General features: G+C 31.6%; 1 pseudogene; it reads right to left on the reverse strand.

Moving 5' to 3' along the window:
- Positions 1–10,589: 10,589 nt before the first annotated feature.
- LOC149410882 (uncharacterized) lies at positions 10,590–12,204 on the reverse strand (annotated as a pseudogene).
- Positions 12,205–27,966: the final 15,762 nt, after the last annotated feature.

Here is a 27,966-nt window from a genome sequence, read left to right on the forward strand (position 1 = left end):
CAATTTTGAAAAGAAAATTTAAATCGATATTTAGTCTTCTCTGTTCAAGGGTGCGTACATTGTAGAAATTTAGTCTATCGGTGTAATGAGGAAGTGATCGAGCTCGCTTATCACAATACGCTAGGTGGTACATAAAATGTTTTTGAACCCGCTCTATTCGCTGAATATGAACTTTGTAGGTTGGACTCCATATAGAACTTGCGTACTCCAACACGTTGCGGGTCAAGGAATTGTATAGCGTTATTTTTGATTTGGGATTCTGAAAATTTTTACTATTTCGTTTGATAAATCCTAGCATTTTTAGGGATCTAGAAATAATGCTGTCGATATGAGGTGTGAAAGTTAGTTTTTTATCGAATATTACGCCTAGGTCCCGAATGGTTGTGACTTCCTGGAGTTTAGTACCGTCGATAAAATATTGAGTTGAGATTGAGTTGCGTTTACGTGTAAAAGTTATGTGGACACATTTTAAAGAATTCAGAAACATTCTATTGTCAGTGCACCACTTAGAAACTCTGTTGATATCATTTTGAAGGAGTATTGAATCAAGTAATGTGTGGATAATTTTAAAAATCTTACAATCATCGGCGAACAATAAAATTTTAGAATCCAAAATAACATCGCACAAGTCATTTATAAAAACAAGGAACAAGATCGGGCCCAAATGGGACCCTTGAGGTACTCCAGACGGCACATCTAATCCTCTTGACTCATAACCATCAAATACTACTCTTTGTTCACGGTCAGTTAGATAGGAGTGAAACCAGTTTAGCAAGGTACCATGAACACCCATGCGTTTTAGTTTATGTATTAATAATCTGTGATTTACCTTATCAAAGGCCTTGCTAAAGTCAGTGTAGATGCTGTCTATCTGTTGACCTTTATCGACAGCTTCGGTTAAGGTAGTGACATAGCAAAGTAAATTGGAGGATGTTGATTTCTGGGAGAGAAATCCATGCTGTTTTGGAGTAATAAGATTTTTGAGATGATAATTCAGACTTGGACAAATTATTTTTTCGAAAATTTTAGCAAATGAACAGAGAATGGAGATGGGTCTATAGTTTGTGACGTCGTGAAGGTCGCCACTTTTAGGTATAGGTACAATATTTGCTTGTTTCCATCTTGTTGGGAAAACGGATGAAGACAACGATTTCCTGTAAATGATAGTCAGAGGGAGTGCGAGACTGTGTGCACACTTTTTAATTAGGATAGGTGGAATTTTGTCGGGACCCGGACCTTTGCTCTGGTCGAGGTTAAGCATTGCTATTTTTACATCGTGCACACTAATATTTACTGTGTGCAGAACGCCGTTTGATTGATCAATTGAAACGGGATGAGGTTGAGTCTCTTCGTTGCCTCTTATGTTATCTTTCTCATATACTGATGAAAAGTGTTGGGCAAATAGTTCACTGCTTTCCTCGCCATTGGATGACTTTTTTTCTCCATACGTCATATTTTGGGGGATAGTACTGTTATTTTTTTTCTTTTGTTTGATAAATCTCCAAAAAGTTTTAACGCTATTATGATTAACCAGACACGATTCGATTTGTTGAATATATTTAAAGTAGCAATTACTAATGAGTTTGGAACAACGGGTGCGTAAGAGTTCGTAAGAATTTCTATCACGAGGATTTTTATATTTTTTATAGAGAATTCGAAATTTATTTTTTTCCTTAATAAGTTTAACTAAGTCTGGTGAGTACCAGTGGGGATACTGCTTATTACAATTTACAATTTTGGTTACGCATTTCTCAATTATACGATTCAGATGAGTGTAAAATATAGAAACCATATTGTCTACCGACATGAATTCAGGTAAGAGTAATGCCCAATCTAGTTCTTGTAATTCCCTATTGAATTGAATGTAATCATTTTTATTAAATATTGATTGGAGATGGAGTTTTATTGCATAAAAAAAAATATATATTTATATTTTAGGTGAGGAGGGGAGGAATAGGAATTTAGGATGAGGATAGGAGATGCTCTAGATACATTCCATACTATAGTATTAATTTTCGATCGTACGAGTTACTTCTAATCGATATTTGTGAAGTGTATTGCTAAAAATATCTATGTTTTGAAATTTAGTATTGGTGGAATTGGTTAATTTTTTCTAAAGTTAGTTCTACATGTAGGTAAATGAAACAAATGGGATTGCCGTGTTGATCTTGTTGGAATATGAGTATTTATTAAATTCATTAGCTCTGGTGAGTCGAGGCCATTGTTAAGAATTTTAAATAATAAAATTTGGTCAAAAACCAAACGTCGTGTATGAAGTGAGTTGAAGTTGTGGTAATTAATAGAATCGGCGTAATTTGAGAAATGTAAGTTTTGTTTATAATTAATGTGTTTAAATTTTTTTTTTTGAATTCTTTCAATGTGGGCTTGGTAAAAAGGAATCCAGATCGGTGTGCAGTGTTCTAGGTGGGGACGGATGAACGCTGTGTAAAGGGAATATAGAGTCTTAAGGTAGCGGAAAGGTTTCGTTAAACGTATTATAAATCCTAGCATTTTGTTGGCTTTGTTGATGATTGCATCAGTGTGTTGAATGAAGTTTAATTTCACATCCAGTATTACCCCAAGGTCTCTGATAGATTCTACTTCTTTGATTTGTGTCCCGTTTAATGTATAATAAAAGGAAATTTTATTTTTGTTACATGTAAATGATAATTTATTGCACTTTGAGGTATTTACTACAAGTTTATTTGATTATTTATACATTATATCAATTAACTTCTATATACCACATTTTTACTATTAAAAAACTACATTACATCAATTAACTTCTGTATACCACATTTTTACTATGAAAAAACTACATTACATCAATAAACTTCTGTATACCACAGTATTAAAAAACTACATTACATCAATTAACTTCTGTATACCACATTTTTACTATTAAAAAACTACATTACATCAATAAACTTCTGTATACCACAGTATTAAAAAACTACATTATATCAATTAACTTCTATATACCACATTTTTACTATTAAAAAACAACATTATATCAAGTAACTTCTATATACCACATTTTTAATATTAAAAAATAACATTATATCAATTAACTTCTATATTACACAGTATTAAAAAACAACATTATATCAATTAACTTCTATATTACACAGTATTAAAAAACAACATTATATCAATTAACTTCTATATATCACATTGTTACTATTAAAATAACTACATTATTTCGACTTGATATCGACTCCGTATATCATTCATCGCATAGATAATGCGTTAAGTCTTCCCCGAGCCTCCTCGACTTATTCTACCATTAAAACTACTCTCTAAACACTCCTGACACTAATGAGAACAAACTTTAAATGTTTCGGCGAAATCGGTCCAGTAATTTTTGAGTGTACAAGGGATGAACAAAGAAACGTTTATTTCTATAAATATTGATTAATTTGACTACATATGTATATCATTGTATTCTTGTTATTTTATCTATTATTTTTATTAATTTATGTTTCTACCATAATACTTACATTTGCCTAGTAGGCTTAGATACCCAGTTGCGAAATTTGTCTTTTCATTTTCTGTGTCCTGTTTTTTTTTCATGTTTCGTTTTATTCGTATTATCTTCTTCAATGATTAAATATTACATTGATGGGTATACCTTTAAAAGTTATTCCAATAAATTAATTATTTAGTTTTTTACAATATGGCGGACTACGAACAGTTTCTGGCTATTTGTACGAGTAGATAAGTACAGTTCCGTAAATTAGGTTTGCAACTGTAGGTAACATTTATGGACACGTTTTTCCGAAGAGATGAGTTTTATGGTTCATTCTGAATTCTGTCGCGAGTCGTGGAATATCAGCTGATTTTAAGCTCGCCTTGGTTGGAATGTAGAGCTTAGCAAGGCTTGGAACATCATCCGTATATAGATCATAAGCAATGGCGGCTCGTGACTTTGGGTTTAGTAGAGTGCTGATATTACAAAAATGGCATTATTGATATTGTTGTAGCTGTCATGAGTCATGAGCCGCCGCTGGTCGTAAGCCGAGATATCTGCAATATTATTCGTATTGTCTATGATTTTAATAAAGGAATGTGTTTCTTTTTTCTTTTTTAAAACCGAGTCCACGTATTGTATTTAATTTTTATTTAATAATATATGTACTATCATCACCGACGGCAGCGTTTACGAGATGATATTTAACAAATTACCAATTTGCGAGGATACTAATTTTAAATTGTAATTGATTTGCTGGAGTCAGTGCACTATTGATGAAATTATGATAGACAAACTGTAATTTTTTTATTGGAGTCAGTGCACTATTGATGAACTTACAATAGACAAATTGTAATTGGTTTGCTGGAGTCAGTGCACTATTGATGAACTTACAATAGACAAATTGTAATTGTTTTGCTGGAGTCAGTGCACTATTGATGAACTTACAATAGACAAATTGTAATTGTTTTGCTGGAGTCAGTGCACTATTGATGAACTTACAATAGACAAATTGTAATTGGTTTGCTGGAGTCAGTGCACTATTGATGAACTTACAATAGACAAATTGTAATTGTTTTGCTGGAGTCAGTGCACTATTGATGAACTTACAATAGACAAATTGTAATTGTTTTGCTGGAGTCAGTGCACTATTGATGAACTTATCATAGACAAAATGCTGAAAACATACTGTTCTGACGTTGAGCAATCCCCCTTCTAATACCTTACCAGACTATTTGTCTATTTTAGATTGATTATCAATTAAAAACATAAATATCCCTCATCGCTTGATCAATATAATAGTCCATACTGATAAAATTGAACAACTAACTAAATAACCAACTAACCATCACGCGGTTTACAGCAGGAGCAACTTGGTCTTGAGATACACTCCTTGCCTCATTCAAATTCACTAATCGTCTCAAACACACTCTTCTAATATTCTGACTCTTGAAATGGCCCGACTCAAGTATCTGATTCACTTGATCGGCTTTAGATCCCGACACTCTGGAAAGCACGCTCACCTAACTTAGTATCTGGTAAACTCTATACTCCTTATTTTCTTTTACATTGTATACTTTCTATATTTCTTTAAATGTCTATATACTTTATATATTCTTTTAATTTCTTCTTTATTCTATATTTCTTTATTTCATACTTTATATATTCTTTTAATATCTCCTATATTTCATACTTCATATATTCTTTTAATTTCTTGTATATTTCATACTGTATATATTCTTTTAATATCTTCCATATTTCATTTTAAGTACTTTAAATATTCTTTTAATTTCTTCTATATTTCATATTTAATACTTTCAATATTCTTTTAATTTCTTCTATATTTAATACTTTCAATATTCTTTTAATTTCTTCTATATTTAATACTTTCAATATTCTTTTAATATCTTCTATATTTCACACTTTATATATTCTTTTAATTTCTTCTATATTTCATACTTTATATATTCTTTTAATATCTTCCATTTTTCATACTTTATAATATATATTCTTTTTATTTCTTCTTTATTTCATATTTAATACTTTAAATATTCTTTTAATTTCTTCTATAACTCATACTTTATATATTCTTTTAATATCTTCTAATTTCATACTTTATATATTCTTTTAATTTCCTGTATATTTCAAACTGTATATATTCTTTTAATTTCTTCTATATTTCATACATTATATATTCTTTTAATATCTTCTATATTTCATACTTTATATATTCTTTTTATTTCTTCTATATTTCATACTTTATATATTATTTTAATATCTTCTATATTTCATACTTTATATATTCTTTTAATTTCTTCTATATTTCAAACTTGATATATTATTTTAATATCTTCTATTTTTCATACTTTATATATTCTTTTATTTCTTCTATATTTCATATTTAATACATTAAATATTCTTTTAATATCTTCTATTTTTCATACTTTATAAATTCTTTTAATTTCTTCTGTATTTCATATTTAATACTTTAAATATTCTTTTAATATCTTCTATATTTCACACTTTATATATTCTTTTAATTTCTTCTATATTTCATACTTTATATATTCTTTTTATTTCTTCTATATTTCATACTCTATATATTATTTTAATATCTTCTATATTTCATACTTTATATATTCTTTTAATTTCTTCTATAACTCATACTTTATATATTCTTTTAATATCTTCTAATTTCATACTTTATATATTCTTTTAATTTCCTGTATATTTCAAACTGTATATATTCTTTTAATTTCTTCTATATTTCATACATTATATATTCTTTTAATATCTTCTATATTTCATACTTTATATATTCTTTTTATTTCTTCTATATTTCATACTTTATATATTATTTTAATATCTTCTATATTTCATACTTTATATATTCTTTTAATTTCTTCTATATTTCAAACTTGATATATTATTTTAATATCTTCTATTTTTCATACTTTATATATTCTTTTATTTCTTCTATATTTCATATTTAATACATTAAATATTCTTTTAATATCTTCTATTTTTCATACTTTATAAATTCTTTTAATTTCTTCTGTATTTCATATTTAATACTTTAAATATTCTTTTAATATCTTCTATATTTCACACTTTATATATTCTTTTAAGTTCTTGTATAAATTCTTTTAATTTCTTCTATATTTCATACTTTATATATTCTTTTAATATCTTCTATTTTTCATACTTTATATATTCTTTTAATTTCTTCTATATTTCATACTTTATATATTATTTTTATTTCTTCTATATTTCATTCTTTATATATTATTTTAATATTTTCTATAATTCATACTTTATATATTCTTTTAATATCTTCTAATTTCATACTTTATATATTCTTTTAATTTCCTGTATATTTCAAACTGTATATATTCTTTTAATTTCTTCTATATTTCATATTTAATACTTCAAATATTGTTTTAATTTCTTCTATATTTCATACATTATATATTCTTTTAATATCTTCTATATTTCACACTTTATATATTCTTTTAAGTTCTTGTATATATTCTTTTAATTTCTTCTATATTTCATACTTTATATATTCTTTTAATATCTTCCATTTTTCATACTTTATAATATATATTCTTTTAATTCCTTCTTTATTTCATATTTAATACTTTAAATATTCTTTTAATATCTTCTATTTTTCATACTTTATATATTCTTTTAATTTCTTCTATATTTCATGTTTAATACTTTAAATATTCTTTTAATATCTTCTATATTTCATACTGTATATATTCTTTTAATATCTTCAATATTTCATTTTTAATACTTTAAATATTCTTTTAATTTCTTCTATATTTCATAATTCGACGGCCGGCATAGTCCAGTGGTAACGCATTGGACTGCCATTCCGAAGGTCGCGGGTTCGAACCCGGCGTGCGCAAATAAATTTTATTTGATTAATTTGTGTTATTTCACAATTAATTAATTAAAATAATATATAGTATATTTGCGGCACGTTCCAGAGTGGAAGATACTACCAGTATCGCCCTGGTGTAAGACCACCATTCAGAATTGAAACGTTGCTCCAAATGGCTTTAGCCGTGTTTAGTGACTAGATCTGAATAGCCAGGTACTTCCCCACCTTCCTCTTTCCCTTCCCCACTTACCTTCAGCCTCACAACATCCCCCAATTGGGGATGCCATAGTCTCACTGGCTCCAGACGGGAGCAGTTGGGACTCTTGTGAGGCATTCACTTTAAAAAAAAAAAAATAATAATTAATACTTTAAATATTCTTTTAATTTCTTCAATATTTCATACTTTATATATTCTTTTAATATCTTCCATATTTCATATTTCACACTTTAAATATTCTTTTAATTTCTTCCATATTTCATATTTCACACTTTAAATATTCTTTTAATTTCTTCCATATTTCATATTTCATACTTTAAATATTCTTTTAATTTCTTCCATATTTCATATTTCACACTTTAAATATTCTTTTAATTTCTTCCATATTTCATATTTCATACTTTAAATATTCTTTTAATTTCTTCCATATTTCATATTTCACACTTTAAATATTCTTTTAATTTCTTCCATATTTCATATTTCATACTTTAAATATTCTTTTAATTTCTTCCATATTTCATACTTTAAATATTCTTTTAATTTCTTCCATATTTCATACTTTAAATATTCTTTTAATTTCTTCCATATTTCATATTTCACACTTTAAATATTCTTTTAATTTCTTCCATATTTCATATTTCATACTTTAAATATTCTTTTAATTTCTTCCATATTTCATATTTCACACTTTAAATATTCTTTTAATTTCTTCCATATTTCATATTTCATACTTTAAATATTCTTTTAATTTCTTCCATATTTCATATTTCACACTTTAAATATTCTTTTAATTTCTTCCATATTTCATATTTCATACTTTAAATATTCTTTTAATTTCTTCCATATTTCATATTTCATACTTTAAATATTCTTTTAATTTCTTCCATATTTCATATTTCATACTTTAAATATTCTTTTAATTTCTTCCATATTTCATATTTCATACTTTAAATATTCTTTTAATTTCTTCCATATTTCATATTTCATACTTTAAATATTCTTTTAATTTCTTCCATATTTCATACTTTAAATATTCTTTTAATTTCTTCCATATTTCATATTTCACACTTTAAATATTCTTTTAATTTCTTCCATATTTCATATTTCATACTTTAAATATTCTTTTAATTTCTTCCATATTTCATACGTGATACATTCTTTTAATGTACTTTATATATAATCAACCCCCACTAACTTAACGCAATCATTTACCAGTTCAATTCCATTGAACGAGTTCAATTCTATTGAATTCTTATGAAACAGGTAGTCACAAACAGTGATAAGATTATTTTAAACAGTGAATTTACTTAACTGCAGCACTGACTTCGTAATTTGGCGGCCTATACCTACTATTGTCAGCCTTGACAAAAAACTTACCCATGGCCTGAAGAAATTTAGTGAGACTTCACCATTGTATAATTGCCAACTTCAAACTACATATTAAAAAAATGATTTCCTACAATTAGTAGCAGCCTATGAATACAATTAGGAGACTAACGCCTCTGATGGCCGCTGTGTACACAAGTTAGTGACTAATATGAACTACTGGCAGCCATTAAGTCAATATTAATTATTATTTACTCATCATGAGTATCACCTTTTACCTGTCATCTGCATGCTCAGGACGAGACTACGGACTACAGGTGCAGGGGAGAGGGCATCTATGTATTTGGGTAGAGCCAGTGGCGGATCAAGTCACACGGAAACAAGCTGCGTTTATTTTGTTATTACATAATGATGAAATGCGAAAATATTAGAATTTTTTTGACCAAGTGTTCCGATATCGCCATAACAAATTCGTATTTTACTGACAATCTATTAGAAAATATGTCAATTCATTCCTTAAAGGCCTGCAGTCCCGTAGTTAACAGGAATATGAATAGTTTGAAGAGATCATAGAAACACAAAAGACTTAGAAAATTTAAAAAAATTTCTGTTGCTTGCTTCCAAAAGGACCAATGTCAGTTTTTAGAATTTCGAGACCTATGTAGTTAACCGCTCTAGTAACTAAGCTAATGGAACCCTATCTCCTTCGGACATATTTAACTGTATCAAACTTGCGCCCCGGCAAGCGAGGGTCCTGGGTTGAAGTCCTAGATGCGACCGTACCTTTTTCTGTTTTAAATTTTCGTTTAAGAATCGGTAATATTGTCTTAAATAATTAAACAAATTATTTTCATTACAAAGTGATTAATTTTTATTAAATTATAATGACGCCACAAAGTGAATGTGCAATTATTGAAGACGTAATTGATTTATTTATCATTGAAACAATACAATATCCTATTTCGCTCTCCCGCTCTTTTTCGCAAGGATCTGGAGGGCAAAATATTCGTTTCTTAAAAATAACTAAATAAGTTTGCAGCAAAGGGTCAAAGCAATGTATTAAATGTGACCTATAGTTTCAAAGTGTGACATCTCCATTTTTACAGTTTTGAGATAATCATGAAAACATATTTAACTATTAATATTGACGATGTTTAACCATTTTTCAACGTATTTCCAATAAACATAGTGAAATATTTAATTTTATGAAGTAAGTTCTTTTTTATAATGCTTATTTTCATTTTTATTTAACTTTTTAGTTTGGATGTGTCACATTTTGAAAATAATGTATGGATTTGTCATACTTTGAAACTCATGATACTGGATTTGTCATACTCTGCAGCCAACTTATGTAGGTCCGCCATTTTTTTGAAGCCATGGGTGTACGTAACAAACTAGCAAAATTATACATATTTTTGTTAAAATAAGTACTTTATTTTCATGAGGTAAACAAAAAATATTCATTATATTTAAAAAAAAATCACAAACACCATTCTCGAAAGAGTGTCAGTACAATCACAAGTTTATTATCTTAATTTTCAATAAACAATTTAAAAATAAAAAAAATTACAATGAAAGCAATGACAGTTTTAAAAATACACTATTATTCAAATGATAAACAAGAAATTAAAATAGACTCGTAAATTGGTAATTGGTGCTTGTACAAAGGATACGTATTTAATTACAAATCATATTATAAGGTCATTAATTTCCACGATAGGTTCACAATCTTCTTCGCTAACTTCCACATTTTCAATATTCTCGGATTCTCTCTGATTTTCTTCATACCTTTCGATAACATTTTTATAATATTGTAAGCAACCAAGAGCTCTCCAGTTGTTGCCATAATGTTTTTTTAAAAGATAATCAACATCCTTAATTTTAGCCATTTTTACATTTGTTCCACAATTTAACTCTTTGGGGTTAATTTGTACTGCGGATAAATTTTTTTTGAAAATTTTCTTTGAAGAACACAAATCTACTCTATAGTGAGCTTCTCCAGCAACTGTTATGACGCCTGATGGTTTTTTGGTTAAAATAAATCTTTTCGAAGGAGCAAATTTAAAATGCCATTTGCCTGGAGGTTTCAAAACCTCCTGAACGGCAGACTTCCAGTCAAAGACTTTCACGTCAGTTCCAAGATTATATACTTTTCCATGTTCCTTAAATATATCGTAATACTCTTCAGGATTGACAATTACTTCTTTCTTCTTTATTTTTTTCTCTATTCCAGCAAAAACTCTGTCAGATGGTAGAAAGGAATGGCCTGGGACGGGAAAAATTATTTCAATTCTTTTTACAACATCACCTCTGTTTTCCAACCACTTCATGCACATTCCTATGAGAACAGAGTTTTTATTTTGTCCTCCGCATCCATCTGCCATTAGTCGAATAGTGTTGATTCCATCAAAATTAATTTTAGAAAGAAGATGGAATAATGAACTTGCGATTTCATTTGATCCTTTTGCGTACTGATCTTCTGTCCAAGCATATATGTGCACGTTAGTGAGTTTAGAATGGGAAGTACCAATAACTGCTGTAAAATTATATGTATATAATTGGCGTGAATAGTAAGCTGCTTGATCGGCAACTTTCGGCAGTGGTTGGTTCTTTTGGCAATCAAAAGAAATTGTTGCCATGCCCTCTTTTTCTTCTTCCAACATTGTAAAGAATGCCTTTGCCCGAATTTTATGCACACGTTTTTCTATTATTAAATTATTTTTCATTGATGCATCTACTTCATACTTAATTTTTTCACCAAGTTCCAAGCATTTGGAGCACTGATCTGTCCGTGGAGTTCCAAAACCAATATTGAACTCAGAATTAAATATTTTTCGGAAATACGAAGCCTTTACGATGCAATTCGATAATGCTTGAGCATTAACCATTTGACTTAATTTGCTGATATTAAGTTCGCAAGATAAATATTACCGTGATTTTGTTTTGCTACGACAGTAATGAATTTCAAGAGGAATAAGTTTTTTAATAAATTCTATTACAGCATTTTTGCGGTCGGCAAATTTTATGTGATTTCTATCACCTCCCCGTTTCTCAATGGGAGGAGTGCCAGAGTTAAAGTATCTTTTAGTGACGCCAATCACACGCATTTTGTTGATATGTAAAATATCCAAAAATGTGTTTCTGCATACGGGTACCGTAGTCATAGTAGTTGTTTTACGTACATTATAGGTTATTGAAAGAGACTTCTTTTTTCTTTTGTTGCTATCTGTTTCGCTGTTTCCTCTTCTCCTAATTACCGATTTCGGTAAACAATATTTTAACAAGTAATTCTCCTGATAAATTTTCTTAGACAACAAATAAAATTTCTTGTGAAATTGTTGTATGTCTACCATTGTCAATGACATGCATTGAAATGCCTTTGAATTGTGTTGGCATTTTGGCGCAAACGGCAATGTTGATGCAGAATATCTTGAACAAAAAGAAAGGGGATATTTTAATTTTACATGAAAAATAAATTTATATTTAATAATTATTTATACCCATACATATTTACTAGAGAGGTATCTAAAATACCTACATTTCACTTATTAATCTGAGTTGCCAATGAAATAGTTGATTAAAGTGAAATTGATGTTTCTAAAGACAGGTATAAAATACATAAAAAAATTCGTGTGTGAAAAATAAAATTAACTCTCTCACGCCCTTTGCAAAACTGCATGAACCATGAGTGATCTTCACAGTTGAGAACAAAACTTACCTTTTTTTCACTTCCCTGGATCTTTTCCACTTTTCTGGCTGTTTTTTTTTCTATTCCTTGCTTTCTCTGGAACAACACGTTCCATTGTTTTTTATCTTAAAACTTTTTAAAACTTACTAAAATACCGAAAAACTGTCAACCGACACTCACAGCTGGACACACAAGACAGAAATGGCAGTTAAATCCCTCAATCACGTGACAAGATGGCGACTCCCTATTGGTTGAAGTGGATCTGTCATTATTTGAAACTAATAAGCGAGGGATATGTCATTTTTTGATAATAACCTCAATTTTTAACTCAAATTATGTAGAAATTTGAAAGGAAAAGTCAGATTCTGTGGCAAAAGCTATAATCAACAATAAAATGGCTACAAAACTGCATCATTATCTCATTTTAGCCAAAAATGGAGATGTCACACTTTGATACTATAGGTCACAAATGATGTGTGACCGATAATCAATTCGTTTTGCTTTTTTATAAATGCGCCAATGATTGCTTGATGCTTGGAATAATTATAACTATTAAAGCAGCTGGGGTATTTCAAATGGAAACAATAATAATAACATCATAATAGGAAAACGTATCATGTCGTAAAAAGGGCTAATCGTTTGGCCGGAATACATTATAGTCACAATTGATTTCATACACTTTATTTTGTCCATTTGACTGCTTAATTTAATTATTTATTTGCTAGTTCAGAGCGGCTCGGTGCGTCGTTCGATCTAATGCAGACGTAGCCATTGACCATAAAGGTATTTAAATTTACGACAAAATGTGAGTAATTTTATAAATTGTTTTTTATTATTTATACAGATTGTGTAGTAGTAGGCACTAGGTACGCCCGTGGGTGACTAGTTGCAAGTTAGTGTGGGTAACGTCTCACTAGTAACACCTCCTCCCGAGTGTTTACCTGCCAAAGCTTCTCAACTTTATTACAAACTTTGCAAATGTTTCACATGAGGCACTTATCTTCCGTGAAAACTCCCACCCTTTGCTGAATGTTTTTATATGATTAACGATCACGTAATGGACAGGGAAAATCAAGAACGTGAAGTTTATTTTGAATGCTAAGCAATATCAAGGAACCTAACCTCACTAACTACATCCCATCATTACTTACTGTAGATTGTTAAACAAATCGTATCTACCTGGACGGAGAAACATGAGTAATGTATGAGTATGAGTATGAGTAAATATCGCTAATTGATAATGCGGTTAAAAACTGAATTGCAGGCCGTTTGCTGATAAACTTTTAGTAAATTCATAACTTAATGTACAAAGACGAAATATTTGAATTTTTATGCGTAAAACAGAAACGTACCCGCCTCAGAACAAAAACTGTACCCGACTCAGAACAGAAATCTTTTAGTTAGGCGGTTTACGTACTTGTTTGTATATGCTTATGTTATTGCAATAAACGCCCGGATTGCCGGCAATTAAAAATGAAAAAAAAAATACGAGTCCGACATCGTGACGATAATACGTTGGAATTTTACTAAGTTTATTCGGAAACCTATTAATTTATTCGTTAAGGGCCTGCAATACATTTTTTAACCGGATTACGATTAATTTGAAGAGGTTCTTATCAAATTAATCTGTAATTTTGACATCTCCGGACTTGTCTACCAATACCAAAACGCAGGCAGCTAAATCCGACTGCTAATAATAATAATAATTTGGGAGGCGGGTATGTGTACTGTCGCCCCGGGAATCATTGATTGGATAACCAACACTTCTGCCATAGGTAACCCTAAGTAATTAGTCTGTGAATTAAGCGGGTGTGCCCGGGTTCTCGGGGTGAGGTTTATCCAGGTCTTGGTGGCGGATACGTTTACCCACCAGCTGCGTGAAGATCCCGATCGGGAGAGACCGGTTGAGGGAGACCCTTTGGCCTCTGCAGCCGAACTATCTAGCCTTGCACCGCAGTGGGAGGAATGGACTCACAAGTCCGTCACTCATACACAAACTACTAACTCCTCAACCCTTTCCTCCTCAGAACTTCCTCTCCTTTCCTTTCCTTAACCCTCCGATGGGCAATGTACTTTTAACCTTTGGATGAGGCAATGTGGCCTGGCCAGGCCATGTAAGAGTTGTGGGCCATCAAACTCATTTGAGATAAAGGCAGCTGTGCAAATAGTTTTGTATGAACTCGTCAAAATGTTGTATATGTGTAAATAACGAGACAAACACCGTGGTTGCGAGTACAGAACCAACGATGACAAGTCCTTTTTCCACCAGAAAAAGATTTCGCAGTACACTATTCGGTAATGCGATACTTGTCAACTAAATCCAATACCACTAGCACCTTGATTCACTTCACGATCAGTATCTGAGGACCTCCGTGGTCGAGGAGGAAGGCTCTCGACTAGCAAGCTGAAGGTTGTGGGTTCAAATTCCACACAAAATTTAATATTTCACACTTTATTGCAGCATGTTCCAGAGTGGAAGATACTTTCAGTATCGCCCTGATGTAAGACGACCATTCGGAATTGAAAAGTTACTTGAAATAGCGCTAACTGTGATTGGTGACCAGATCTGAAAAGCCAGGCACTCGTCCACCTTCCACTTTTTCCCCTTCCCAATATCTTCAGCCTCACAACATAGCCTAATTGGGGATGCCCTAGTTTCACTTGCTCCAGACGATTGTGCGGTATTCATATAAAAAAAAGCTGGTTTACCATTCGCATACCCACCATACCTTGATTTCGTATGCGATGGCCTATACAGACCATGTGGTACTGTCCTTGAAGTTTTTGTCTAAATTTGTTTTGAAATGGAACTATTCGACGCAGTTAGCCGAGTGGTGTAGTATGCCAAAAAGTAAACGGAAAAAAACTCATTTGAAAATAAAAATGGCCTGGTCAAGCCACATTGCTTATCGAAGGGTTAAACATCCCCTCCACACAGCATCTCCAGGGCTTTAGGGCGTGATTTTATGTTTTATTTTTATATATTAACACAAACTTTTAATGTTTTTACACACACTGATGTTTTTAGAGTGTCAATTTCCCTTTAAAAAGTAATTTGATTGATTATGGTGGCGTTATTTAAACGCTCTGTTTAAAGGTAACCTTACTTTGGAGAGACCATTAAATCATTTTAATTTGAATTAGGAATAATATTGATCGTTTTTCCCTTTCTTTGTAGGCAAATTTGAAAAAATGAACTGTGATGAGATTAAATTTTTAAATAAAAGCAGTATTGGGAACCTCCGGTACAAAACAAGCGGCAGGTATTCTCCGATAAGAGCGCCGATAATGCACGCGTGTGACGTCACAGGCCGAGTCTATAAAAGGCCCCGTGGCCTAACCACTACGTGTCATTCTAAGTTCGAATCTCACGGCGACTCTAGTCAGTTAACCCAACCTGCCAACCAACTAAAACTTTTATATTGACGTACGCACGTGACTCGAATACGCCTAAATTCATAAATTGCACTGATAATCATAATTAAATCCTCTGTTTACCCTAAAATTAGGAAAAACAGCAGCAAAAACACCTATTCAAACTTTAATAATAACAAATTATTAAAAATCTCTAACCTAAAACTGTAAAATGCCAAATAATGCTTTAAAATATCGTCCAAATACCGTAATTATTTAATTATTTAATAGTTGTCGAAAGCAGCTATTCAATTTAAATCTTAATTCTCGTTTTAATTTGTTAATAATAATCATTTTAGTGACTTTATTATAATTTCGGAAAAATCCCTTTTGGAGGGGTAATTAAAAAATTCGAACGAGGAAAAGTGTTGTTTGCACATCATTACCATTAAAAGATGGCCGCGACGGAGAAAGCCGAAGTGTGACGAAGACGCCCGAAGCCCCTGCACGTGATTTTTAAATGGAAAAATAGAATTTTCCCGAACACATTTTTAGTTTTCTTTTTATATTTCTACATTTTTGGTGGATCGAATGGCGATATGGGGTGAGTTGTTACGTACTTTAATTAAATAAACATATATTTATTTTTATATGCTGAAATAGCTGCTAATTTAATTGTGATATATTGCTGTTCTCTTTGACTATCTCATTTTGTTTCATTGCTTATAATATCAATTCAAATTTGATAGGGTCCTCTGCCTTAAGAGAACAGAGAGAAATAGAGTCACATATTTCAGCCACGTATTTTAGGGGTTTTGCACGTTAAATTTCTCATTCTTTCAGCATTGGATACGGAGAAATATCAACCATGTTGTCCACGTCTCTTGCATTAATACGAAATTTATTCATATTTAGAGCTATCCACATTCAAACATATATAGTCCTCCCCTAATTGTGGTATCTAACATATAACAATCTTTTGAATACGTGTTTTACCGCCTAAAATCGAATTTTCGTTGAATATTTGATTTGGTTAGACTATATTTTTTCCACGAGGAAGACCACGACTTCTTATAAATTATAAATGTTCCACCGCTTTACATCTGATTGTAGATATTTATACCCCGATATAAATTCTGTCGAATATTTCATAGGGTTCGCAGACAAGACAACAAAGCATCGGGACGTGTTTTCTATGGCATATTATAAAAGTACCTACGTAACACTGTCAGTGGTCACACCTATAGACATAAATCATTATAGTTTATTTTCTACTGATAAGTCTAAAGTGATAAGAATTTGTGCTAGTTTTCCGGTAAGTACCTACTTCACTTTATAAGTATTAGGCGGGTATTTACTGCTACTAAGTAGGTTTCAATTATTATAAATAATTTCTCTAGCTGTTTTCGATTTTAATCGTTAAAACTTATAAAATACCTTTCCAGCAAGCGTTATATTACAATACTACAATAATATATAGTAGGTATAAATGAAAAATGCATCGTAAGCCATTTCGCGCGCATGGTACCTACCGACTTACCTATGTTTGATTCGACTGCTTGAATTATTTAAAACAAATTGAACATTCATAAATCGAACTCATTATTCGACACAATAAAAGAGTTCAGTTCAGAGAGAACGTACGTTCTTCAATTTCTATGTATATTTGATTCAGAATCGACACGTTGCTTGAAATGGCTTTAGTCGAGTTTTGTTACCAGATACTTCCCAATCTACCTTCTTCCCTTCGCCTCTAGCTTCAATCTTCCAACATACCACTATTGGATGCCATTGTCCCGCTGACTCGGAACTGTAGGGATTATTTTGCGGAATTCACACAAAAAAGAACGGATAAGTAATTTTCAATTGCCTTTCTTGAGTCTAGAAGCCAATTTGTTCACCCTAGCAAAACTATTTAATACCTTCGCAAACTTGTAGAGTCAATCTGCAGTGTGTAGTGTGTAGTGTACAGTGTGTAGTGTGTAGTTGCAGTGTGCAACTAGAGACCACCCGATACAATAGGCGGAAGAGTCGTTAAACAAAGGTTACGATGGTTGATGGTGGAAAGTGTCGGGGGCAACCGTAGTCCCAACGCTTTACGAGCCGGGTCATGGAACGCATAAGCGTTACCTTACAATTCAAATAATAATAACAACTATGCGGTTAGTGTACCTAGGTACCTAAACAACGTGTGACAATCTTCCAGTCGTGCAGGGCGACAAACTTATTTGTGCAGACGGCTTAAAGATTTATTTTGTTAAATTATTATTTCAGGCTGGTAGATACTGTCAGTATCGCTCTGTTGAAATGATGATGATGATTCGATGAGATAATAACTTCAACACAAATTATGATTAGTGAAAAAAAGAAAAAATAGTAATGCTGATTTAGTAAGAATCTTTTCAAATTATTCGTGATCCTTAACAAATGATTCGATAGTTTTTCTGATAAAATTTTAGTAAAATACGAATTTATTGTCACCATGTCGGAACACGTGTTCATAAAAATCCTAATATTTTCGAAATTCGCCAATATATTTTATCAAGGCAAATGCATGTGCATGAACACGTGTTTTGATGTATTAGGAATTTACTAAAAGTTTATAAGGACATCGCCTGCAATCCCGAGTTTAACCGAGTTACCAAAAAAATCTAAGAGATTCTTAATAAATTATTAATACTCATTTATCTCCGTGTAGATATTTGGTTCAAATCTTAAAGTTTATACATAGCTTGTGATTCAAAATTGATTCTAGCTTTTTTTTGTAACTTCTTACCCAGGTACTTTCCAACCTTTCTCTTTCCCATCTCCGATACCTCCCCACCCCAAAATTTAAACATCTTTTAAAATATTCTTCGAAGATGCCATTGGCAGTTGAGACCTCGATAGAAAAGCCTACTAAATAAATCCTACCGAAGAATATTAATAGTGGATTCAAACCCTTCATACAGCATCCCCATACATGATCTAGGTTTAGTTATTTTATTGTTGTTAGAACATACTACATGGAGATAAACAATTAACCGAAAAACCATAAACCCCATAAAACTAACTACAGGGTTTTCCAATAAGAGGTGTTATTTTGATATTCAATCGTAAAAGATCAATGGTTTCATTGCTTGTGTTGCACGTAGCGCCGTCTTGTTGAAAGTAAACGTTGTCCAGATCAATACCATCCAATTCCGGCCATTAAAAATCATTAATCATCTCTCGATAGCGCAATCCATTCACCGTAACTGTTGCTCCAGCCTCATTTTCGAAAAAGTAAGGTCCAATGACTCCGCCGGACCATAAACCGCAAAAAACAGTCACATGTTGAGGATAGAGAGGCTTTTTAACAATAACTCTTGGGTTTTCCGAGCCCCAGATGCGACAATTTTGCTTGTTGACGAAGCCACCGAGGTGGAAATGGGCCTCATCACTCAAGATGATTTGCATTTGATTCACTCAAGTGAATTTTAATAATTTAAATGCGTTGTTGAAGCGTGTATCGTTCCATTTTTATTAATGGCGTAGTTTCTACTTGTCAAATGTCAAAAAACGACAGCTTCAAAAGTAACATCTACTGAAATATCGGGCTATTCAAAATAATACCTCTTATTGGAAAACCTGTATTTCTAGGTCATACAGTCAAACATTATAATAAAAAATATATTTAGATAGAAATAACACAAAACTTTCTATTTGCATTTAAAAGTTTGATAAAGAAATTTTCCGTATAATCTCTAAATAGTATAAAATAATATTTATGTTCAAAATTGTAAATGGTAGTATAGACAGTCCTGATTTAATTAACCTCACTGAATTTCATATACCCACGAGAGCTACTCGTTCTAAAATTTTGTTTAAATGCAACAATATCAGGACTGAGTATTCCAAACACTCGCTTGTACCTAGGTTGCATGAAGTTAGTAATAGATACGCAGATGTGGCAGATCTATTTAACTGCACGCAAGGTAGGTACAAGAGGGCTATGCTATCAAATCTTTTCAATCAATATTAATTTAATCTAATTCTACCTTATTTGCACTATAGAAACTTATGTTCTTGTATCTCTTGTTTACTTACTTACTTACTCTCTAATGTCATTTCACAATTACATGCCACATATATTTGTAATTCTTTTTAAAAATATTTCAACGATTTTAATTGTGACATGTTATCATTGTTTATGGTATATTTATATCGTTGATATTAAATAAATTAATTAATAAATAAAACAAAGTCACTATTCCCTGTTTGTTTGTCTTCTGTCTGTTTGTACGCTTAGTTCTTCTAAACTAGGCAAAGAATTTTGATATGGTTTTCATTATCATTTAGAGAATTACTTCCGGAAGGTTTATATATATAATACATGCACATTATGTTTATAGAGAGAAGAGAAAAGTCGTGTTTCGTAATCAAGTCGTAAAAATATATTTTCGGGCGCTTACTTCGCCAACGCAGATACATCAAAATAATACACTACGGAATTATTCGTATCTTAAAAAGGACAACCTCAAAACTTTATCTCAAACCATTTATAAGTCCCCGAGCAACTCCGGGTACCTACACGTCAGATAGTTTTGAATAATTCTTAAAACAGAAAATTGCCAAATGGGTAATTTGCCAATCTACGAGTATATTATTATTACTCTAACGTCTGCTGTTCGCACTCGCTTCACGTACAGCTACAGACAGAAGTGCTGCCATCTAGTTTCTTAAATAATTATTTTTGAAATAAGGCGAAGTAACAGTAAACTTGATGATACGTTTGTCTGATTAATTCATAAATCAAAATAAAATAAAAGTGTCTTTCACGTTTCTTCAAAACAGTATTTAATTTAGTTGTACGTTCAAAAACAGCGTATCTATTTGAAATTAAATGTCAAACGGGAATATTTTGTTGACATTGTTATTATGAAAGTTAATGTCAATGATTACAATATTTTATAACATGATAATTTATAATAACTATTAACTCGGTCTACCGATAGAAACTATAATTTATAACCACATTATTAAAATTATTAAAACTTTCAGATAGAAAACGTTTTTCTGACTTGAATTATAGACAGCCCTGATTTATTGAGCCTAATCACCTTCAACATACCAACTTGAACTACTCGATCAAAAATTATTTTTAACTGTAACAATAATATAAAATGAGTGATTCAGATATTCGCTTATTGCATTAATTCGGCAACACTTACGCAGAAATCTTAAAAAAATGTGTTCAACAGAAATTAGAAAGTTAGAAATGTGTTCAACTGCCCGGAACGTAGTTAAAAGAAGGCTATAATGACATAATTAGTTAAGGTTAGCTTAACACTTTTCTTCTCCATGGGTTCTATGTAATTTTAAAAGAAAATTTTACATGTACAATCAATTATTACTAAGTACATGTTTGTAAAATAATATGTAGTCCTGCGTTATGTGCCAAAACAAACTTTAGCTTTACATTATATCCAAATAAAGCACAAACTTTCAGAGATCGTGATGGTCCAATGAATGCAGTCTCCCGAGCGGCTGAGGTGCTAATGGCTTCACACACAGTGAGGCGAACTGGACATAATTAGAATCAGATGTAGACAGGCTGTTCATAAATACCTGGACACATTCAAAATATTATCTTACAAGGACATAAGAAAACGATTATAATTAATAGCTGTAAGCGAAAAAAAGTAATAGAGCATAACATCTTTAAAATAGAACATACATCTCTCGAAAATGTGTGACACGGTGCATTTTTTCATTCCGTGCTAACTGACAGAACCAGATCGACAAATGTATAAATTATTAAGAGCTCAAAAACTTGGTGCCTAAATAAATTATACTATAATTCGGTAGTAATTTGGAATACTTTGCAAACACCTATGGCAGTTGTGTATTTTCAATATTTGGTAAGCACAACCGCCCCTGAGATTTCCTGGTATATTTATTTTATTTGGTGTATCAGGTATACATTTTTTCCAACCCTGTACAGTTGTACACCTTGTTTAGTTGATTTAGCCTTCTGTGTTGGACAGACTGATTATCCACTCGTTACTAAACGGTGCCACACGACTCCTGTGGTAAACTGCTGAGCACACGGAACTGTGATTTACTTAGAGAGGTGGGAATATTCTTAAAGTGTACCGGCTTCTGTATTTACCCATTCTTCTTCTGTCGTGTAGTCGTGTTTCACCCGCAACCTATAACAATGTTTTCAATCTCTCATCCAACATTCTGATTGTTTCAATTTCTTGTTACCTGATATTAAAACACTCATCAATCAATATTAGAACACTATAGCCTAGCGTTCCAGCGTTCTTCAAGGCACTGATTTTGGTCCCCTTTTAATAAATACATTTTGTATGACCATTACCAACAAATTTATTGTAATTCAGTAGCGGATATTAAACAAAACGTCTTAAGAATTCACAAAGGTCTTATAATTTTTTCAATCTGTTAGCATACATTGCCCAATGAATTAGTATTTCTAATGTTAGAATGTTCTTACCTATTAACAATCAGCATTGGACTAACTAAGAACAGAATAATGTATTATTATAACACGTATAGAGACAAAATAATGGCGTTTGTGAGCTTATTCAAATTCCTGTTGTGCATAGAGCGGGAAAATTGCGCAAAGACGTCACGCCTGCATACTGTACACATATTCTTGTATTGAATATCATTATCAGAATCTGGAGAACAGTTACAACTGTTTTTGCTGAAACAAAGGTGGCAGAGTTTCCGATATGGTGGGACTTAAATGTGCAATATTCTCATTAGTTACGTCTTTAAATTATACTAATGTAGAGAGACGAATATAGTATTGAAAATTTATTTTACAGTTGAATCTTACAACTACATCTCACTGAAATTAAAATTCTACCTTCCTCTTCTTCTGATGCACTCTCCTATTAGAGTTTGGTTATGATCAGGGCTATTTATTCACTCTGCAGGCTGCAGCTCGGAACAACTAAGCGGAGCTGCACTGGCAACTGTTATGAAAATCAGATCTTCCATCAATCTTCCCTGTTTTATCTCTCAATTGGGGAATATTGCATTCGTTAGTTCTCACGATATGTCCAAGATCTCGTTTTATTCTGTAGTAAAATTTCTCAATTTTTGGCAAATCGACCGTCTCTGTTCAGCGAAGTGTTCACGGAGCTAAGGGTATTTTGAGTATAAGCCTATTTGAAATCTTCCGCGTTAATGCTTGGTTTAGTGTCCCTGTTTTCATGCATATCCATGCTTCTTCAACATGTTCAAAATAAATTAACATTTATGCTCGACATTTCCGAAGCTACAATAATCGAGTTGTCACCCATTTGCAAAGCATCTGGTTGCAGCATAAAGTCTGTTTGGTTATTCGTTTAATGTCTCTTGTCATTGTGAATTGTCCCTTGTTGCGACAGCCTGTAGTCCGTATTGTTCTTATTCCCTGTCTTTGTTGTATTTGGTTCCCGGTTTCAATATCGTATGGTACGATTTGTGGTTGTTCCGGTGTTTCTTGTTTCTCGTTACATCAGCGCATAGATTTACCGTTGTTATTGTATCTTTTTTGATAGCCCCTTCAGTGAATTGATCAATTCAAAGGTGTATTTCTGTAATATGCATACTTTTAACAACTGTATAAGAATTAAATGGATTTTTAAAAGCTTCATAGATTATGCACGAAAATGGCTTTGTGAGCAAAAGCATTTGAGTGGACAACAAAGTTGTTCAATTTCTGTAGCTTTTTTATTTTTTCTTTATAAACAAATTTTCTATTTCCGTAAGGTGTTTGCCATACCCCGAGGGCTATCTGTTGTGGCATTCCAATACCAAATCTGAAACACAGCCATGTAACACATTCTCTACAGTTTTTTGACCATTGCATTAGTGCATATTATTGGTAAATAGTTCGTCTATTTAAAAGTCGCGACTAATAGCGACATAAATTATGTTTAAATGCATCTGCGCTACTTAATATTCTTTACAATTTATGTTAATATCCGTAATTACTATTGTCAAAACTGTAAACCTACAAGAGACAGTGGCACGGTCAAGCTATTCCTAGTCGAACTTTCATAAATTATTGTCTCTAAATATTTCAAAATTGGTAGCTAATTCGGAGTAATTATGTCATATTTAGGATGTTTTTAACTGACTTAGTTATCATAATTAACAAAGCTTTTAGGGTGTTCATATGTAGAAGAATAATAGCCCCGGTAGCATTATGGTAAAGGCATGCATTTTACATTGTTGGGATGCTGTGAGTTAAATTTCTCAGCCACGAAAAAAAATCTTAAAAAACATTTCAAAAATATATGTATTAACACAAGAGGCCCTAAGAGAGAGACTTTGTTTCATGGTTGTGTCATCTTATCGTTATGCTGCTTGTTTAATTGACTTTTCTAAAAGTTTTTGTGAAAACCGTTTGACTTGTGTTACAATTCACAGTCTACATGAATATAATCATGTCATAAAATGTAGTGTTTGAACCGTTCGAAATTTATAATTTACATCATTTAAAAAAAGCTGTTCTTAAACAAAGCTTTGTATTGGAGTTAAACGTTGAAGTAAATCAGTAAACATGGCTACTTTATTTAATTTTTCACAGCCCCGATGAAGGCATAACTGTGGCTCTCAACTCTCTCTATCTCTCTATTCTATTTTTTCTCACTCCATAAATATTAATATCTTCATATTTTGTGTTTTCATATTTCTATGATTATCTACTTTAAATAATAATATTGATACGTTTTAAACCAGTAAAGTGTGATAATACCTCCCAGTTTCCTGCACATCTTGCATCCGTTTACTGTGTAATGTGCCACTAATTAGTCCAAACTGAATAAGTTGCTGTGTAATGTGCCCCTAATTAGTCCAAACTGAATAAGTCGCTGTGTAATGTGCCCCTAATTAGTCCAAACTGAATAAGTTGCTGTGTAATGTGCCCCTAATCAGTCCAAACTTAATATGTTGCTGTGAATTGTGCCCCCCATTAGTCCAAACACAGTAACTGTCTAATAATGAAACCAATTTGCAGCAACTGTACTTATAATTAGTATTCCGACATGAATAATTGAACAATTTGCCACTTGTAACAAACTGTTTAATAGTTCGTACAATATTGTAAAGGAAATGTATGGTGATTTATGCTAAAGATATCTATTCTATTTGTGTGGCTCTAAGCCGGGATATGGTGTACCGTATTTTATTCATGATTAAATTGACATATTTTATTTAAACTACTAATTCTGTGAACAGTGAACCTCTTTCTTATTTAATAAATCAATACCAAAAATTCCTCTGCAATCACAAGATTTGTGAATAGGTTCTTAACTGTTATAATTTCATTATGGGCCAGTTGTTTCACTGAACTGAAGTGGTTCTTGAAAATTAACTTTGAAATTTGATTAAAAGGGTATTTTCACTGTTTTTTTTTTTTAATTCTCGAAAAATTACGATAGTGAAGGTTTTTTTTATGTTGACTTTTTAACGATTTAAAATGTGCCATTTTCAATTTGCCTCCAAAACGACATGTTCGTTTTTATGCTTGGACTAGCTGTACCCCGCCACGCGTTGCTGTGGCTCATTCTGTCCGTGCAGATAGAGAAACGATAGCGCGTGTTGCTTTTACGTCCAACAGATGGCGCCGTTTTTAAATTGTTTTTTTTTGTTTTTAAGAATGTTCTTACTCGTCACATGTGACTTCTATATAATATATGTATATAAAAACACACGAATTCGAATGCAAAAATGGTGTCAAAATTTCAAAGCAATGAATGAAAATTTAAGATTCTGAACGAAAGAAAGTTAATATTTTTATTTATGTTTATTCTGCGGCGCTAACGTTACGCGCGAAGTTTGTGACAGCTGTCTTACCAGACAGTGGCGGTTTCTCTGTCATGATTATATTGTGGTCAGTTGGAACCATTTCGGAATGTGCGGTTTTGAAAATCAATAATTATGAATGAATATTTTCAAGTACGCATTTTTAGTACAATGCTCGGAATCATTAAAATAAACTTTTAAATCTTTAACACCTGTTTAATGCTATTCAAATTCTGTGAAACAATTGCCCCTTAATGTTATGTTTCCGACAAAATCCGCAGATTTTTCTAACCGTCACATTATCCCAGTATGCCCATTACATTGAAACAACTAATGACTACAAATACATCTACAAACTTTCTCAAAAAACATATCGTAGCCTGAATAAAAAATCAAGATATTCACTTTATTCAAAAGATTATAATTCCAAACCAAACATAACCAAAATATGATAAATAAAATTAAATATTATACACGTTCTTTAAGAATTATCCAAAAATTACATACACGCACATATATATGTGTGTTTTCATGTTTCAATATGTCTGTGAAAAAAAAAAAAAAAATAACTTTCTACTACAACACATAAATACCTGTCACACTTAATCACAAACACGTAAACACCTCAGCACAGGTTCTCCTAGTGAGGTGTTCACGTAACATACAATATCAACCACACACAGTTTTACCTACATCAACCTATGTTCTTTATTTTTTATACCTATTTTTATGTACTTTTTTCTCTGTACTACAATATAAACCACTGTAAAAAATTGTAAAATGTGTATTCAAGAATAGACATAAATAAATAAATAAATAAATCCCCTCTCTCATATTTATGTCTCATTCTTATCTACTTTGAATGCCATATAATATGTGTTCATATTTCTAAATATAGTTAGTTCATTTTGAACAGCCCTGACGAGGCGTTAGTACGAACAAAATCTGGTCGAGGTCAGTATATTGTTAAATAGTGCTGTTAAAACAAAGTTATTGAATAAACCTGATTAAATAATACGTACTAAACTTTAAAGGGGTATTCCAATGGATATTTCACACATTAAAAAGGTAGTTCAATCTTTACTTCACACAATAAAAAGGTAGTTCAATCGATACTTCACACAATGAAAAGGTAGTTCAATCTATACTTTACACAATAAAAAGGTAGTTCAATCGATACTTCACACAATAAAAAAGATATAATTCAATCAAACAGATACAGACCAATTAAATTAATACTTCAAAATTACATATACAGACTGATGTAAGTAACACTTTACATTTCTATTTAAACAATACTTCGATATAACTTTAACAAATAAAGACTTATGTACATAATTAATACTCAATCAGATAAAGACCGATTTAAATAATACTTCAACTAATAAACAAACTATTTAATTGAATATTTCAACCAGTAAAGTCAATTGAAATAATACTTCAATGAATAAAGACTGATAGAATTAATACGCATTCCATTCAATAAATACTTTGTACTTCACCCAATAAAGTAATATTAAATTAACATTTCATTCAATATATTAAATGAATAGTTCGCTCAATAAATACTGACACAATTAATACTTCACTCCATAAAAACAGCCAACAAAAGTTAAAATAAGTTTTTAAATGTTAAACCTCGAATGAAAAGTGCTTCAACTTTGGTGACTGCTTCAACATCAATATCAACTTCATCCTCGACTTCACGAAGCTGCACGAATACAACCCGTTAATGAAGAGAGCTATCCGTCGACAGTATTGCTTTACAAACACTGTCATGGAGTTGCTCTCTTTATAGACGGGTGTACATCCACAGAACCCGGAGAACTACAGCACCTTTTACACCACCCTGCAAGTCCCATCGGCAGAAGAAAGAAGAAAATGGCTGAAATGTGTTAAAATAATAATCAAAACTAATACAGAATTCGTGACGAGTTTTTTGCACAATTTGAACTAGAATATTCACAGTAAAAGATCAAATACTTTGACGTTGATTTATTTAAAATTCTAATTGTATAATATCTTTACATCACTAGGTGTCACCACCCTCTTTATATCTCATCCACAGGATAATGTATACTAACTCTTGACAGGCCGAGATGCCAAACAAAACGTCTGTAACCAAGTGGGTCTTCATGCATTTTTCTGTCTTATGGGCTTTTAAATTATAGAAATCCCAATTATTCAGTCAATTATTAATGGTAACTTATGTATTTGCGCAGAAATACGTAAAA

The sequence above is a fragment of the Hesperophylax consimilis genome, chromosome 27 (genome assembly GCF_061612785.1).
Source record: "Hesperophylax consimilis isolate HC1 chromosome 27, BYU_Hcon_1.0, whole genome shotgun sequence".
NCBI lineage: Eukaryota > Metazoa > Arthropoda > Insecta > Trichoptera > Limnephilidae > Hesperophylax > Hesperophylax consimilis.